General features: G+C 40.7%; 1 protein-coding gene across 1 annotated transcript in view; it reads right to left on the bottom strand.

Annotated features, from left to right (window-relative positions):
• Nucleotides 1–10277, bottom strand: part of frmd4ba (FERM domain containing 4Ba) — a 34180-nt gene extending 23903 nt beyond the window's left edge. The window contains exon 1 of the mRNA XM_078794416.1: nt 10056–10277. The gene's annotated coding sequence lies outside the window, so the exon portion shown is untranslated. The remainder of the gene's footprint in view (nt 1–10055) is intronic.
• Nucleotides 10278–17840: the final 7563 nt, after the last annotated feature.

Below are 17840 nucleotides of genomic sequence, written 5' to 3'. Positions count from 1 at the left end.
CTTTTTCCAAACCTAATTTTACATAAATTATCTAATTTTGTTTTGTTTGTTATGATTAAAACCACCCACCATATTTTTTATTTAATATTTCACCTCAATGCAAACTGTCACCTGTACTAACTCATGGTGTGTGACGGTTACAACGACCCCCCCCCCCCCATTAAAACCGTATTCTTGACCAAATATGTACATATGTATATATATACATATATATACATATATATATATGTACTTCAATGCCTTTTTGAGTCTGGTGTTCTGGAATCAGTAGTCCATTCTCCTCCCCATGTTTCGCCTGGCACTACGGTCAACATGATGACCTCATGCCATGGAACGTCACTCTTGAAAGCGCTCGTCTATGCCGCTTGTGTTCTGCTTATGACACCATTAAAAGGCCCATTCTTTTATTGTCTTTCCGTCAGACACGTCATTATTGATTGTTGTGGTGACATCTGAGTTCACGCTGCTTTATGAACAGCAGGTGGCGAAAAGCTGTTCCAAAATTGAACCCAATGTGGATGTAACAAGGTGTTTTCAATGAACTGTACTCCTTGGGTGTCCCAAATGTAACCACTCCTTTGTTCACTCTTGAACCCCACTATTAGTGGGTCTTAATCTGTCCAGGATACAAGCTGGGTCATGCCAGGAGGCGGAGTCGCCAAGATCATCACACTTCCAGGTCCCTGAGCTTACTTCCACATAGCACGGCAAATTAGCAGATGAATTGTTTTAAAAGGGGCTGAATGCAGCCTGAAACAGCTGCCATCCGCACGGCCTGCAGCTGACGAGCTCCACCACATGCTGAGGCTACAGCTGACAGGCTGAATGCAAGACATTATGTGCAGTATGGCGAACACACGCACGTGCAAGATGTGTGTCACACGGGACTCGGTTTGCACGCCGACCCAGGAGCATCCAACTGTCGAATATTGTGATGCAACTTGTAGCCATTTTAAATACGATAAAATATGAAAGTAGGCCATCTCTGGTCATGCATAGTGTTTACTTGAGACTTACACAAGGGGGGGGGGGGGGGGGTTCTTTGCAAAACGGAAGGCGTTCAAGTCGCTTATGTTAATTCACACACGTGACGGCGGCGGACACAAATGGTAACGATTGTTATTGGATCAGAAATGGTGTGTATATTTTGCAAACAGCACATCTAGAATGACTTCTACTGCAAATCCTTTTACAGGAGGCAAGTCCAGGTAATATCAGATTCATTTTATCATCACAATAATGTAACTATTACATCCATGAAATTTCAATTTCACCTGAGACTTAATAAAATATACTCACTTATTCATCTTACATAATTTCATATGGTTAGCCCAAGTGTAACTAACACCTGCAAAGTGCAACCAACTTATGACCACTTCCTTTTTGTTACGTCGGGAAGGTCTGGGGGGCAGGTTGGAGGGCAGAGGGCAGAACAGACCATCTGAGTGCAACACAGATGCTTCGCGTAGGAAGAGGTCAGTGGGAAGAAGAATGTGGTGGCAACAGCGTCCGCAATTAGAAAGCACTCTTCCAAAAAAAGGTTGCCTCTCGGGATTGATATTTAGCATTTTCCTCGAGGGACAACACTAATGATGCCTGGTGTCATTAGTAATAAATATCACAGCCAACTTTTGCACCTAGTTGTCATCTTATAATCATTGCCAGGGAAATATAAGCAAATTAAGATCATTATCTGTTCAATTTCTATCCATAACTAGAAATAAAACTCGAGGGAAAATATAGGTAATACAAATAATGTCTCTATTTGTGATAATCCACTCACTACAGGAGTTTAACAAATGGGATTTCACATCTTAAAGGAAAATTACATGGTTTTGTTTTTAATTTAGACCATCTTCCACAATCCTTATATCAGATATCAACACACGTTTTTGCCTTTCCTGGGTGTTCTAAAGAGAGAAAAACAGCCCAACATAAGGTAGCTAACAATGCAAGTAATGGGAAGCACTAAAAACCACAAAAAATCAGCAACAATGTTCCTTTTACATAATGCGACCCGCATATTAACCAAGCTACGGCGACGTTGTTATTGTAGGAGCTAACAGTAAAGAAGTACTTTGTGATTGACTGATTGACTGATATCTTTTGCTGAAGTGACAGGACTAATTTGAGTGCGTCCTGCAGCGTGGTAGGGGATCAAATATTTCAAGATCAAGTATTTCCCTTCATCTAATACAACTTCATTTATAGCTTTCATTTCACATTTTTTCCTGGATATTTGTTTTATTCTGTCACTTGACTGTTTGATGGGAGTTAAAAGGCCTTTGTTTTCATAATCTTGCACACACAATCATAAATTACAATTCCACACAATGTAACAATGTCTACTGTTCCGAGTCTTTCATCCTTTTTCCCAGTTGCTGTTCCAGGGCTGGATCTGGATCAGGACCTTTTGTGGTCTTCCCTAATCTGCTCATGTAGCTGTTATGTTCTCATTATCAGGTTAGCAAACAGGATTAAGAGGCAGATGGTCTGCTTAGTAGTGATTATTATTATTATAAATGATCTGACTGCATTGGATATCATTTATTTATTTCATCTGTGCTGATGAATTTGCTCGTACCAGCGTTACTCCATGCACACTTCATTGTGGTTCTTTGCTATTTTCCTCATTAGATTACACGGCCCAGCCCATTAGAATCATATGAATTGTGACCCTGACAACATGTCCATGTCCTGTTTACAGCTGGTTATTTTCCTCATTCCCTGCCTTCATGTTGCATAATATTTGCTCACTGTACAGAAAAGTGAGTCCATTCGTCTTTTTAAGTTGCTTCCGATATTGATTGAGATCGTCTATTCAGATCAATCTTACCCATGTAAACTCGGCGGCTATGTCTGCGGGAGTCTGTGTTATCTCCAGGTTCCACTAATTTCATTTTAGCCACAAAGATTGTCAATCATCCGGACAGCGAAATTTAGCTCTCCGATACCATAACCACAATACAACATAGAACATCAAAAAGAGAGCGTATATACATGCAACAAAACCAAAAATATATATATGCTGTATAAATATTGATCCCATCCTTCATGTCCCATACGGACTTTACTGTTTTTCTCCATTTTTGTTGGCTTTTGTCTTCCAAATCATTAAACTTTTATAGATTTTCTTTTGGTAACATTATGACTTTATTTCCATAATATTTTTATTTTTATTTTTATTTTTATTTTTATTTTTATTTTTATTTTTATTTTTATTTTTATTTTTATTTTTATTTTTATTTTTATTTTTTATTATTATTTATTTTATTTATTTATATTTTTAGAAAAATGAAGATCCAATTCTGGGGGACATTCCTGCAATCAGCATTCTATTGCGTTCTCCTTCAACATCTGGCGTATGTACTTGTTGAAGTACACCTGGACATCTGCGGCGTCGCGTTGTGTGATAAACGTGCACATTTTTGAAGTGGCCTTTTATTGGCACACCTGTGCAATAATCATGGCGTCTAATCAGCATCTTGATATGCCTCAGCTGTTAAGTGGCTGCATTATCTCAGCAAAAGAGAAACGCTCACAAACATACATTTAGACATGAAAAAATGAGCCTTTTGAGTTTTTATACACAATATAGGATGGAAAAGTATTCTTGCAGCATGCTAAAAAATAGTCACAGACAACGGTTTCTATTAACACGTTGGATTTTAAATGACGTGTTTTTTCCCTCCCTATTGTTTGACTAAGCACCTACATCTTTCCCGTGTGTTAGACCTGCAGGGTGCTTGGTTTCGGTCCACGGGGCAGGTGATAATGACTTCCCTCCCCTCCTCGTTCTTCCTCATCTCAAGCTGCAGTGGTGAAGGTGACTGAAGCTGATCATGATCTTTTTTCTGGCTTGACTGCATGGGCTATACGGTACTCTGCAAAAGTCTACAGATATACAGTATTTCTCATCAGACGCTCTACCAACCATTGTTTTTGCCGAACTTACAGAGACAACTTTCATCATGTAAACATTGGTAAAAGATCCCATAAATGCATCCACAGCGCAGTATACGGGTATGTGCGCGGGTATCTATATCAGCCGTTGCAGGTATTGCTTTTCAACATTAACCCGATCAAGAAAGAGGCTCACATGACGCTCCATTACGGATGAATCCATAGCTTGAACGGACAAACGCTCACCCTCGACCACAAAGCAACCGTCTACCTCACACAAAAAAAAAACAAACCAGACATAAACAAAAAAATAAACATTACGCACAGAGTGAAAATAACTTCAGACAGGAAAAAATCCTGGAGGAGGGGTCAAAACTACAAACATCCCATGCCTGCCTCCATCTCTTCTGGCACATAATGTGAGAAACCATCACAAGAGGCTTTACGTGTTGAGCTGTATTGATCACTATTAGACCTCAGGTGGAGGAGACTCCTGCAGTGGGAATATGTTTTTCCATTTGCAAGTAAGAGGGTAATAATAGCAGCTCATCTATTTTCATTTTCAACCGTGGGACGGGGCGGGGGCTCTCATTCTGGTTATAACCTGCAGTGGCTCACTTTGTAAGACCATGGGTTTCAAAACCAGAATCGAGTACCATTAGAGACCATTAGAGATGCTTGTGTGCTTCCTGACTACTGGCAAGGCATCGAACCCACCCGGTTTCAGCTCAGGGGCGCAATAACTGTTTACAGCCATGCTGTGTGTGTGTGTGTAGGTGTATTCGGGCTTGCAACCCTCGAAGGCAAGTACTGAAAAAAGGCTTTTCTCTGTCAGTATTTTCATTTCCATGGTCTCGCTGCAATTGCAGGATATCCCCACATCTGTGAAACCCAAACACACACACACACACACACACATACACAAAACAAGCAGACAAGGCCTTAAGGCTGCACAAATCCCCCCCCCCGCCACTGCATGAAGCTCACCGGATGAATTCATGGAGATGAAAGTGGATATTCGGGATACCTGAGGTCTGTACTTATTTCAGAAGACATATCATAACACTTGGAAATGTGAATTTGAACTTGGCCTCAGCCAAGATAAGAAAATACTGTCTTTTTGTTTTCAGTACTATACTAATACTAATACTATACTACATATCAAATCGCTCCATGCAACTTTTATCAAGCACCATATGCCCTCATAACCTTTTCTATGCATCATGCAGGCCAGCTCACCCATACACAAATAGGTGAAATGCAGTGCATGCACCAGGAGAGGGGGTCGACTCAGCATTTTCACGCCCCCGAGCAGTTATGGGGGTTCATGCCTTCCCATGGTTAATGGTGACATACTGGTAAAAACACACAGTTTAAGCTTTAGCGCTAATCTTCTCCACAAATTGCAGACTTTTAAAGCCAAACTTCTGTAGTGTTTTGCATTATTTATAAAAAGGTGCATTGAAGCGCTGCGATTTGAGAAGAATACACACATAATGTGGTAGATGTTTGTGTTTCAACATGTCGGAGATGTTTTAATGTCTTCATTCACATTCAAAGTAAAGACTTTTCAATGGAACTCAACTGGAGTATTTCTTCACAACCCGTCGGTTGTGTGTTATTTTGCACTACTAGCCAATCAGTGGTTCTTGAGTGGTGGATCGGGACCTACAAGTGTGTCGATCACAGACAGTAAGTCAAAAATGACAGTGAAGTGATTATTATTTTTGCAATATTCAACCAATACTGAATTACCTTCCACTTTGGTATAATGAAATATCTGATTTTGTGGCCTTATTTACATAAAATTGTTTAAAAGGGGACCTATTATGCTAATTTTTGGCCCTTTATATTGACTTGTGGACTCCTAAGGAGCAGCTACACATGATAAGCTTTCGAGATCTTCCAGAACCTGCACATATTCCGGCTGCATTTCCTTCCAAAATGGTCTGTTTTAATTTATTACTCACTTCGCTGTGATTGGTCCCACTCAGCTTGTACAGCTTGTAGCCAGGCACACCCATATAAGGAAGTCCGGCTCACTGTGACATCACAGGGAGCCTGGGTTAAGAAAAACTCACTTCCAAATATGCAAACCTCATTATCTGAAACTTTGGTATCATTTAGCACGAGAATACAACATTCTAACAGCATTTATAGGTCAGAAAAGTGGAAAAATTATAATAGGTCGTGACTTAATGACCAGGTAGGTCCCGAGGTGATACCATTTGGGAACCCTCGATCTGATTTTTCACTGTAAAGAACTTCTGACAAGTATTACAAATACTACAGCCGACTTTAAAATGAAGTGGATCAGAAATGAATCAGCAGAAAGGTACTCGCTGGAAATGAGTCACGATGCGAGTGTTTGGTTGGCTCTTTGTTTAACTCAGGATGTCCTGTCTGAGAAGACAAAGCAGACATGAAACAAGGAAAGAGATATACCGTCTGCACACTGCTGAGCTGTTTCACTGCAAATGAGGAACAGATTCCTGTTGACACAACTTTCGGCGTGAACCACGTTTTTCTTGTTTACATGAAAGACCACATTTACATTCATTAAAAGTGACACTTTGGCATCATCGATGGCATCATTCTATAACAAAAGCACTACAATCAGAGCTCCCCGCCTCCTCACTGGAATATCTGCTCTGCCAGGGCTACCCATTGATTCAGACTGCTGGGACTATAGATTAGCACTGACCCAAAAACACCAACTGGAAAACAGTCCTCCTGAATGAATTGAGCTTCTCGCAACAACATCATGTGCTAATCATACCCTGGGGGGAACACAGGGGAACACTGGACTCATAGTAGTAGGTTCTAATCGCTTCAATGCCATTAAAAGACATTTGAGCTTAACCTTCAATCTTATTCGTTGTGTTAGCTTCGATCATACAGATATATGGACCATTCACAGTGGAACACAAAAATGATAATCGGGATGATTTGAAAGGATATGACAAATTTGACATAAAACTGATGAACATCATGTAGACATTATTTATCCCATTTAGGAACATTCCTTACAGTTGCACCACCTGACTTTTGCGACTAATTTCAAAGTCAACAGGCTTCGGTTTAGACACCTGCACTTGCTTTTGCGTTTGCTAACAAGTATATCCACGGCACTTTGAAGAATAAAACTTGTATGATAAAATCTAAGTTTCTTAGATTAACACTGGTTTCACCTCCTGGCATGAAAAGCATACCAACATGCATAGGACTTCAAATAAGATCTTATATCAACATTGGAAAAAGCTCCACAAACATTTTCACTCAGCCATAAAGGTCAGTTTCGGTCCTCGAGATGATGCAATATCATCGAAGCGATGGGTGAATTGCTGTGGGGAACCCTGACGGGAAAAGTCGAAAGAGAAAGAAGACGATGTACCAAAGATGTACCGAACTGTACTCCACACCGGTCCCATGCTGGACAATAGTTGTTGGTGTTTGTCTGAAATCTTCAAATATCCATCCATTTTCTGGATGCTGGAGCCTATCCCAGCTGTCTTCCAGTGAGAAGCGGGTTACAACCTGGACTGGTCACCAGCCAAAAAATACCCCCTGTTAAAAAATAACTGAGACGAATCAGTCTGGAGAAGTTATTTCTAAAGTTTTGGGACTCCAGCAAACCTCAGCGAGAGCCATTATCAACAAAAATGAAACAGTGGTGAACATTCCCAGGAGTGGCCGTCCAACCAAGAGCATTTTCAACTCCAAGACTCCAAGATATCAGTGACGACTCACCCGAGAGGTCACAAAAGACCCCGCAACAACATCCAAAAAACTCCTCTTCACTTGCCTCGATTAAGTTCAGTTTTCGTGACTCCACCATAAGAAACACACGGGGCCAAAACGGCCTGCATGGCAGAGTTCCAAGATACAAAAAGTACTCGTGAACAAAAAGAACATTAGGGTTTCCCTGATCCCTAAAATCTGTTGGGAAAATACTCAGACCAAAATACTTTGGTAGAGCAAGACAAAAGTGTGTAACATTGCATTTCAGAAAAACAACATTGTTGTGTTAGCATTGACTAATATTTACATTTAATGATCTGAGACATAAGAAATCAGGAAGGGGGGCTAAGACTTGAACGCACCACTCTATTTGCAGCTCATAAATACTGAACTTGCAAACTGAATGAATTCTATTTTCAGATGTGTTGTCAAAGAATGCGTATTTTTAAACTATTTTACTCAGGATATATAGTATGTTGTGAGAACCAGTCCGGGAGTGGTGCGCTTTCTTGCTGATGTCGAATGTATTGTACGAACTCGTGTGACAACCGTATCACATAACCCAACTGACAGTCTCATGTAAATGGGGCTTGAATGCATCGTAATCAAAACGTGTGGGGAAAAAAAGCAACTGCTGACTGTGTAAAAAAAATAACCGGGGACATCTATTCAGCAGAGGTCACATTGCCCGGACGTAACATCTATCCACTATGGCTAAGGTTGTTAATGGGCCCTGATTGGTAAGTACTTCATCTGTGGCGAGCCCAGCAGCAGCGCTGGAATATTCTGCGGTTAATAGCTTTATTGAATTGGAAGCGCTGACCGCATTCAAATCAGATGAACATCCCAGACCGGAGTGGACACAAAGCTGCTTGTGTGCGAGTCCCAGAGAGAAAGCACATGTTGCTTTCATCGCGTACGGGCCAACACAAACCATCCCCAGCCTTTGTCCCGTCTTCCTCGCACACTACCGGGCGACTGCGTTACGTTTTTATGAGCAGTGACGTTGTCACGTCCGTGTTGTCACTACATGTCCACCTCAGCGCCGCGCTTGTTTTCATTATTTAGTGTGACACAAGACCCGTACAGGATATCACGTTCCTGCCTGCCATTGTTTGTTTTGATCAGGGAAACAGGATATTCACGCCGAGCAAACCAGCTGACAACATAAGCCTGACTGTCTTTTCAACAGAAAAACTAACTTAAGCGCTTACTTTTTCTACTTTTCTTTTTGTTGGTATTGTTGATAGATATGTAATAATGCAGGTAAAAGGTGCAGCACATATTTACCACTGCTTGGTGCTCTTTGAACACACCGTAGTTATGTTAATTGTGCACCACTAATTCATTAGTGGTGAGTACCTATACAGTTGACTATAAATACATTTAATAAGTATGTGATGCATATTTAGGGCTTAAACTGTTCCATGATTGGAACAGTGGCAATTGAAGAGAAAAGGAACTGTATCTAATTCACGATTACCATCCATCCATCCATTTTCTATACCGTTTATTATGCTGGAGCCTAGGACAAAAATCCCAAAAATCAAAATATCCCAACAACAAATAAGGAACAAGAACCGGGATATAACTTTCCCACTTTTGGACAGATTTAGTCGAGATACTCAATTGTTTTAGGCCACCATTAAATTCACACAAGTACACACAATCTGTGTCCAGTGGACGGTGATCAATTATGTAATAATCATTATTACATTATTAATTAGTCTATTATTAATACTATCATCATTATTCTTCTTGTATTATTACTACTAGTAGTAACAACAGTAACTACTAGTACTACAGTAGTAATAATAGAAGAATAATGATGATAGTAATAATAGTAATAGTAATAATAATAGTAATAATAGTATTAGCTAGTATTAGCCTGCTTTTGCCTTATTATATAAAATTTGTCAGATTTTTTTTGTAAAAAAAATCAATAAAAAACAAAAAAAATCAATAAAAAATATACAATTATTTAGGACATTTAATAACATTTTAGGGGAGGCAGAAGCCCCCCTAAAATATATATGTGATATATATGTGATATGTCTATTGTATTATGGGTAAGTGTATTTTTAACCATTTAGGGAGGGGGGGGGGGTCTAGAGAGGTAACCCCCTGAGGATCTAGTCTACCTCCAAATTGCTGTCAGTGTGTTCCGGACCAGCAAAGCACTGACGTTGACATGCCAACAAGTTCCATTGACAGGTAAAAACAACACCAAGAGTAAAGGTGTGTGTACAGTAAGTACTCAATCAAAGTACTTGGGAATATATAAATATAAATATAGACACGTGTCATCAAATTATGACGTATTGTTTCACAGCAGGTAATATGAAAGTCAAACCACCCGGCATTATGATAAAAGAGCAGTTAAAATGACGAGTACAGTAAACGCCGCTCACCTTGTGTCTTTGTTGTGTCGGTTGGCCCCCCACTTATTGTTTGGACTCAACGGCTCCCCGCCGGCCGGGTAGCCGAAGCCACGGAGCGGTCCCACGGCCAATACCGGATGGAATGATTCTTCCGCTGTCACCGGACACGTCAATGGACTTCTTCACGCCACATCGGGCTGACTGGTCCGGAATGAGGTACCGGGTCGGGCAGGAGAACACCAGCGCTCACTAGCGACGCATCCATTCGCACTGCCCCCTCCTCTTCCTCCTCCTCATCCTCAGCCCCCACTCGCAGGATGGGGCACCTCAGCTGTTTGACCGACAGAGGGACGCTTTCTGCTTCGTGGAAACTTGGCCAAATGTTATGAAATGTATTAACATAATATTCTTCATGAAACTCTGCTGAATTCATTTGGATAAATGATCCAAAACAACTTATGTTACGGGTTGCAAGAATCAAAACACATTTAATCACTAATATTTACATGATGATTCTTGTTTTATTCTTTTTTTTAATTGTTGCTTAATTGCCGGTGGGGTGGCCTAAGAGCGACCACGGCCACCCTCGGCCACCACGTACGTAGCTCCGTCCCTGCCTGTGAATCGGTGAAACTCGCAAGTGAATCGTTCATTTTGTTGAATCTGTGATGCAGCCGGGGCAAGAAAGCGAAAGCAGAGAGTCGTTTGAGACATTGAGTAGATCTGTTTATGATCATTTATGCAAGTTCAGTTAGATTAGCAGTCGTACCATTAGTGACATGTTCAGGGGTTTCCTTTTTTTAATTTAACTCGCCGTAGCAGGGCTGAGTGAGTGAACCAGTTCATGGAAATCACAATACAGTTAGAGCTTGTGAAGTTTGAAGGGTTCGTTCATGACTTGCACATGTCTATGTCAAGTAGGTTTTGCATTAAAACACTAAATAACACAAAAAAAAAAACACTTGCAGGGGTGAAAATACTTCTTTCCGCTGTGTTTTGGCCTTTTATGCTGCTCTGTGCTAATTTTCAAATACATTTTTAGACATTTATTTGAACTCATTTGATACCAAAGACGTATAAACAGAACATTCGATCCCAACAATGTATTTACGTTTTTTTGCTTGAGAGGCTAGAAGAGGTGATGATGCAACTCCCCACTAAAGCTTTTCACTTCAGAGCAATTTTAAGCACTAAAAATAGCCACAAGATGGCAGATGTTTTTTTTTTTGGATAGGAGTTGTGCAAAAACACACACAAGGAAGTGAGAGAGCATGGAGGAGTGTAGCGTGTATGAGGTACGTATGTTTGGGACATTTTAACACATGCACACACACACACATACACGTGCGCACTCGTGCACACACATGTACATACGTAGTATAGTTCAGCTCCAAATATGAAAAATGTTAATAGTTCATGGTCTTCTTGTATTTGTAAATAAATGACTGGGATGTAAAACAACTCTTTTTTGTGTTGTTTATGTTGGTGTAGTCACTAAAAATATTTGTTTTAGTTGGGAACTGATATTTCCCCGAAACTTATCTATGTTTTACTGCTGCTTACGAAAGAACAGGAAATTGTACAAAGTGATGACAGTGGAAAGTCTTTTGGTAGCTTCCATATTTGTGTAGCTGTAGAACACAATCATCTGTGTGCCTTGAAAGATCAGTCAAAATCGTTCAGTAATAAAGGGATTGTCTGTTGAGAAATGTCTGGGATTGAATGAGTTCCAGTAAATTGAGTTTTTTTTTAAATAGTAGTAACAAAATAAAAAATGCCAGTGCCTTGGTAGTAAGAAATCTTTCTGCCACAAGGTTGTGTTTTCCGTGAGTGCAGCATAAAGGGAAGGAAAGGAGTACCACCCTGTTGAGGACCCAATGTTGAGTGAACAATGGGAAGCCACTGAAACTGCCTGAGCCAGGAAATGGGAGGGATGAAACTGAAACTGTCCACTCAACATTACCTGGGGGGCCGTGGCACCCAGAAAAAAGAAAAAACGGTAAAAAAAAAAACGTGTCTTTTTGGTGAAGGTACACGAGTTCCCGCTTCAAAAAGCTTTCTTCAAAGCATTACGAGCCACCCCAGTGACTGTCTTGCCCTCCCCCATTTATGAGGATTTCTGCATGCTGGGATGAGGCTCAGCCCAGTGCCATGTAAGCCCCCCCCCCCCCCCCCCCACACCAAATCTTTGTTTGCCCTCTGCTCCCACTGAGATTAGCCTCCAGCTATTGTCCCAATGACACCTCATACAAGCCATCCTTTTTATATGATGACACCAAGTCAAGAGGAACTCAGGGCAAAAATGGCAGCCAAACAGGAATCATCTACTTATTTCATGATCTAAAGAAAGATATTGATTTTACAGCATGATGATTTTGTATAATTGTACGTGGATTATATTCATGTAACAGATGTTAACACAGAAAAGTCATTATTCCGAAAGGGCCCCCCGATTGACACACTCCCATCAAGCTCAAATCAAATCATCCTATTGTCAGTGTGCATGTCGTCCTCTGGTCTTTGGCGGCATATTACCCCCATACCCCCCAGGGCAGATTAACTATGCCCCCCCCCCTCGCACCATCAGCCTTGACCTTGATGGACTGGTAATGTCATTTTCTTTTATGCATTGACAGACATTGACTCTTTCGCTTTTGAAAGAAACTTTATGCGTACATGAGCAGCTCATGCCGTACAAAAGGAGCCATGACAATAAGTTGCATCAACAATAAGTGAGCACCGACCTTCATCCCCATCTCATCTTCTCATTGGACCTCGAAACAGGTCAGCTGTTGTGCAGATATCATTGTGCCACCAGCCTTTAAGCGTCCTCCTCGCTTGGTCATTTGGTCGTTTTCAGGTCAGGGTGAAAAAACTCAACTTAAAAACAGACTAATGCGCCTTATTTTATCCATTAAAAAGTCAAAAGAAAACATCTTCACAGTCACTCAGTCTATTCAGATGACTGAATTTTATGTTAAAATACCCTAAATTAATTTGTTATTTAAATTATGGATGCTCGAATCAATTGGCCACCGATTAGTAAAAGACATGTGATAGGATATCAAGTTCATGGGGTACTTTGTTTACTAAAGTCTCAATTTCGCTCAATTTCAGGATCTGTTTTGTCGCTTTGCTGCCACCTGCTGCCTTTTTGTTGTAGCGCACCTCTGGACTGGCTGGAGGCGGTCCTCGTTTATCAACAAATAATAATAATCAACAAATACGATTATTTAGTTTGTAAATGTAAGTCAGTGCTTCCGGAAGTGTTTCAGCCAGCAGAGAAGGCCCTGCTGGCCCTGACTGCACAACAATGCTATACAGTAGGGTACTGTAATTGTCATCATGCTGCTACTGCTATTTCTCCATTCATACAGAAGGGATAACTCTCTTAAAAATAATAATACATACATTTTCACATCATAAACACCTCATCTGTTGTTATAAATCTGCACTGGTTGAATGTATTTTGTACAAATGTTTATAAAAACAATAAAGTTCATCGAAATCCTAGTTGGAGTTCCGTTGTCTTTCTTTCTGGCGCCCTCTAGTGACCATTAAGTGTAAAAGCACTCCAGTACAGTATAGCAAAACCAGTGAAGAATAACATGACTAACATTCATGACTTATTTAAAGTGTGCAAATGTTCATCCATACAAACCGTACATCCTGTGCAGAGTACTATGGCCACTGTAGCCGCCACACTTTATTTTATAAGCCACAATTTTTTTTTAAATCTTATTACGTGGGATGAACAAAGAAAGTTGACATGCTCAGGATGGACAGTGTGTGTCAGACAACATGTGACCTCTGCCACATAAAGTCTATTCTACAATTCATTTCACACCAATAAGAAATGTCTCAAAGAAGAAAACATCAAATAATATATACAGCACCGTGTCAAATTGTAGATTAACATGCAGTTTAATTCAATCTTTGCTGTAAACCATGTACATGTATATTTATTATGTGTGTTAGCACAACAAAGAGGTTATTGGTTTTAATCAACACATTTACTCAATCAAACAAATACAGTGGCTACAAGGATATTTCCATAGTTTTGGAGTATTTATTGTAGTATGGCGGCGATGTATATTTGAAGTTTACTGCTCTGACCGTGATAGTGACGGTATTAAGAGGTGGTTAAGTCCTCACTGAAGGCCCAGGAACCAAATGCAACCCTTTTAAATTGATTTTTAAGTCATAATTACTAGTAATAATCAAACAGTAATAAAGTAGACTTTTGCAACTTTACTCCATTGTGGTTTTTCAAAATATATTAATTAAGAAAAAAAATTCTTGTTGTTTTTTGGTTAACTTTTAGTCAAAAAATATGCATATTTAAGCAAATTGTATGTATTTTTTAATCTAAATTAAGCATTTTCGAAAATAAAAAATGTTAACATAAGACTCATGCGTTCAAAATCAATGGCCGATGTGCGCGTATCTAAGGAGCATACTTGTACAAGTACTGTATGTACAAGTATTATTACTATCTAAGTTTGTAGCAAATATCAAAGGCAACATATGGGCTAGGGATACGTTGTAATGATATGTAGTATTCTACACTGGCCACTAGGTGTCAGTAATGTCCATTGATGAGACACCGCAGGAAGTACTTGTTGCTAATGTGACTCTCCCAGCGCTAACGTGAGAGTCTTACAATACTGACGAGGAGTGTAAACAAACATATATGTAGTATTTGCTTTGCCTGTAAGGAAGGTAATGTTGGATGCTGATGAACCAATGGATATTAACACTTTCCGTTCGTTGTGGTGTAAAAAGACCAAATCCCAATATACTTGATCTATTCTTGTCCCAATACTTGTGGATCTAACTATGTGAATGACGGCAAAATATTATAACCTCATAAAAGCGCAGCGTTCAATAACTATAACAGATGTTTATCAAGATAGCATTTCTGGTTATTATAGCCTTAGATCCTTCAAATAACTACGCTAATTATCCTGCTTCGGGAACATTTAGAATTCTCCTTTTGAGCAAACACAAGTGGCTTTGTAACATCTTGTATCCGTGCTTATCAACCAGAAAAAATGCGTTTTCTGGCTTCCAGTTACGGAGCAGAGCTGGGTGGGGTGGGGGTTGGGGGGTGGGGTGGACGCTGGCCTGCTTGAAGGAAACTCCACACAGTCCCTGCAAAAGGCTTTAATGTAATTAGCTAAATTCAAGACATTCATGCAGTTGTAAAAAAAAAAACTAAACACCAAAACTTTTTTTGTCCAATAATTGGAATTACTCAGCATTTTCTCGACTCACGCAAACGGAGGAAGATGATGAAATAGTCCGGAAAACACAATGCCCGTTTTTAAGCTTCAGCATGGAAATGGCTGAATCACAACCTGTACTTCCTGTTTTCAGCGCCAGGAATAGCTCGACGACATTCGGCATTTGGCAACATGATTCTCACGCACGTTTTGAAATTATTACCTTCCAGAATATAAATAGACAAAGGAGTTTATTGATAATCCCATTCAAAGACATTATTTAAGGGAGCAGCATAAGGAATAAAAACATTGTCTGTCGCGGGTGGGGGAGGTGGGGCGGCTAATTTTAATGCAGACCTGCCAACATGTACAAAAAAAAAAGAAGTTCTGTCTCTTGGGGGTGCATGGCAGAAAATAATAGAGAAACACTGCTTTACAACAATTTTACTCAATAAAAATATAAATATATATAATATAAATACAAATAGCTCCAAAAAACTCAACACTAATATTTCTTCTTTAGGTTTTGTCATTTACAACTGAAAAGGAACATAAGGACTCATCTGACCCTCATAAGAATCAACCAGTTTGGTCTTGGATTAACTTAGTTAACTTCAGGTCTAAGGTGCCCTCAAAGCCAATGGTTCCCTTAAAGACTTCAGGTCTAAGGTGCCCTCAAAGCCAATGGTTCCCTTAAAGACTTCAGGTCTATGGTGCCCTCAAAGCCAATGGTTCCCTTAAGGACTTCGGGTCTAAGGTGCCCTCAAAGCCAATGGTTCCTTTAAAGACTTCAGGTCTAAGGAGCCCTCAAAGTCAACGGTTCCCTTAAAGACTTCAGGTCTACGGTGCTCTCAAAGACTTTGGGTCTAAGGTGCTCTCAAAGCCAATGGTTCCCTTAAAGACTTTGGGTCTAAGGTGCCCTCAAAGCCAATGGTTCCTTTAAAGACTTCAGGTCTAAGGAGCCCTCAAAGCCAACGGTTCCCTTAAAGACTTCAGGTCTACGGTGCTCTCAAAGACTTTGGGTCTAAGGTGCTCTCAAAGCCAACGGTTCCCTTAAAGACTTTAGGTCTAAGGTGCCCTCAAAGCCAATGGTTCCTTTAAAGACTTCAGGTCTAAGGAGCCCTCAAAGCCAACGGTTCCCTTAAAGACTTCAGGTCTACGGTGCTCTCAAAGACTTTGGGTCTAAGGTGCTCTCAAAGCCAACGGTTCCCTTAAAGACTTTAGGTCTAAGGTGCCCTCAAAGCCAATGGTTCCTTTAAAGACTTCAGGTCTAAGGAGCCCTCAAAGCCAACGGTTCCCTTAAAGACTTCAGGTCTACGGTGCTCTCAAAGACTTTGGGTCTAAGGTGCTCTCAAAGCCAATGGTTCCCTTAAAGACTTCAGGTCTAAGGTGCCCTCAAAGCCAATGGTTCCTTTAAAGACTTCAGGTCTAAGGAGCCCTCAAAGTCAACGGTTCCCTTAAAGACTTTGGGTCTAAGGTGTTCTCAAAGACTTCGAGTCTAAGGTGCTCTCAAAGTCAACGGTTCCCTTAAAGACTTCAGGTCTAAGGTGCCCTCAAAGCCAACGGTTCCCTTAAACACTTCGGGTCTAAGGTGCCCTCAAAGCCAACGGTTCCCTTAAAGACCTCAGGTCTAAGGTGCCCTCAAAGTCAATGGTTCAATTAAAGACTTCAGGTCCAAGGTGCCCTCAAAGCCAATGGTCCCCTTAAAGACTTTGGGTCCAAGGTGCCCTTAAAGCCCCCTGATGTTGTTCACCAAAGCTACTAATGACCCCCCACCTTCACATGTGAGTTATCTGCTCCTGTTGCAAAACCATTAAAGCACTGGACTTCCTTCCATGAAGAGCATCAATCAAAGAAGAATCTGGAAGTCGACATATCGTGTCAACCTCGCCAGTGATGTGTGATTGTGTCACAGCAGGAAGTTCTGACATCCTCAAGGCTTTTTTTTTTTAAAGGTCTTATTCCTCAAAATGGAACAACGGTGAAGCGTCTCTATCATCGAATGGTTGTCCAGCATGAAAATTCCGAGGTAAGAATCGGATCTATTTGAATTTGTGCTGCGTTGTGTTGCTAATGTCAAGGTTAGCCTGCCCCATGTGACTCCTCCATTTTGGCCTGATGCATTAAACCGCAGCCCTGATGGATACGTTCTGCTTGGTCTTCCAGCATTTCCACATCCTAACAATTGGTGACACATTAGCCGTGTGTCTGAGGCTGACATGCATGCTGTCAATGCAGAGAAGGATTTGATTGTGGTTTTGACACAATCGATTTACTGGACACCGAGTGCATTTACTGTTGCGAGCGCATCATTTCAGAGTGTATATGACTTGACTGACATTTGGAGAAGGTCAAAGCGCTTTGTCAGGAATGAATGGTTAACCCTGCGTGTGCTGGATCTAACTTCATATCGGCGATCGTCAACTGGTGGGTCATGAACCCAAAAGTGGGTCGCAGAGACATTTTTAGTGGGTCGCGGGTTTTGGCTCAGTGGGGGAAGAAAATGTAATAATGTGACGTCTGTGAATGCACCTCTGTGATATTTGCATGCGACAAGCTAGACTTTGTTGGGACGGACATCGAGTGGGGA

Source organism: Doryrhamphus excisus, linkage group LG11 (assembly GCF_037039965.1).
Source record: "Doryrhamphus excisus strain RoL-2023G ecotype Guam linkage group LG11, RoL_Dexc_Guam_v1.1, whole genome shotgun sequence".
NCBI lineage: Eukaryota > Metazoa > Chordata > Actinopteri > Syngnathiformes > Syngnathidae > Doryrhamphus > Doryrhamphus excisus.
This window is presented reverse-complemented; position numbering and strand designations above follow the sequence as displayed.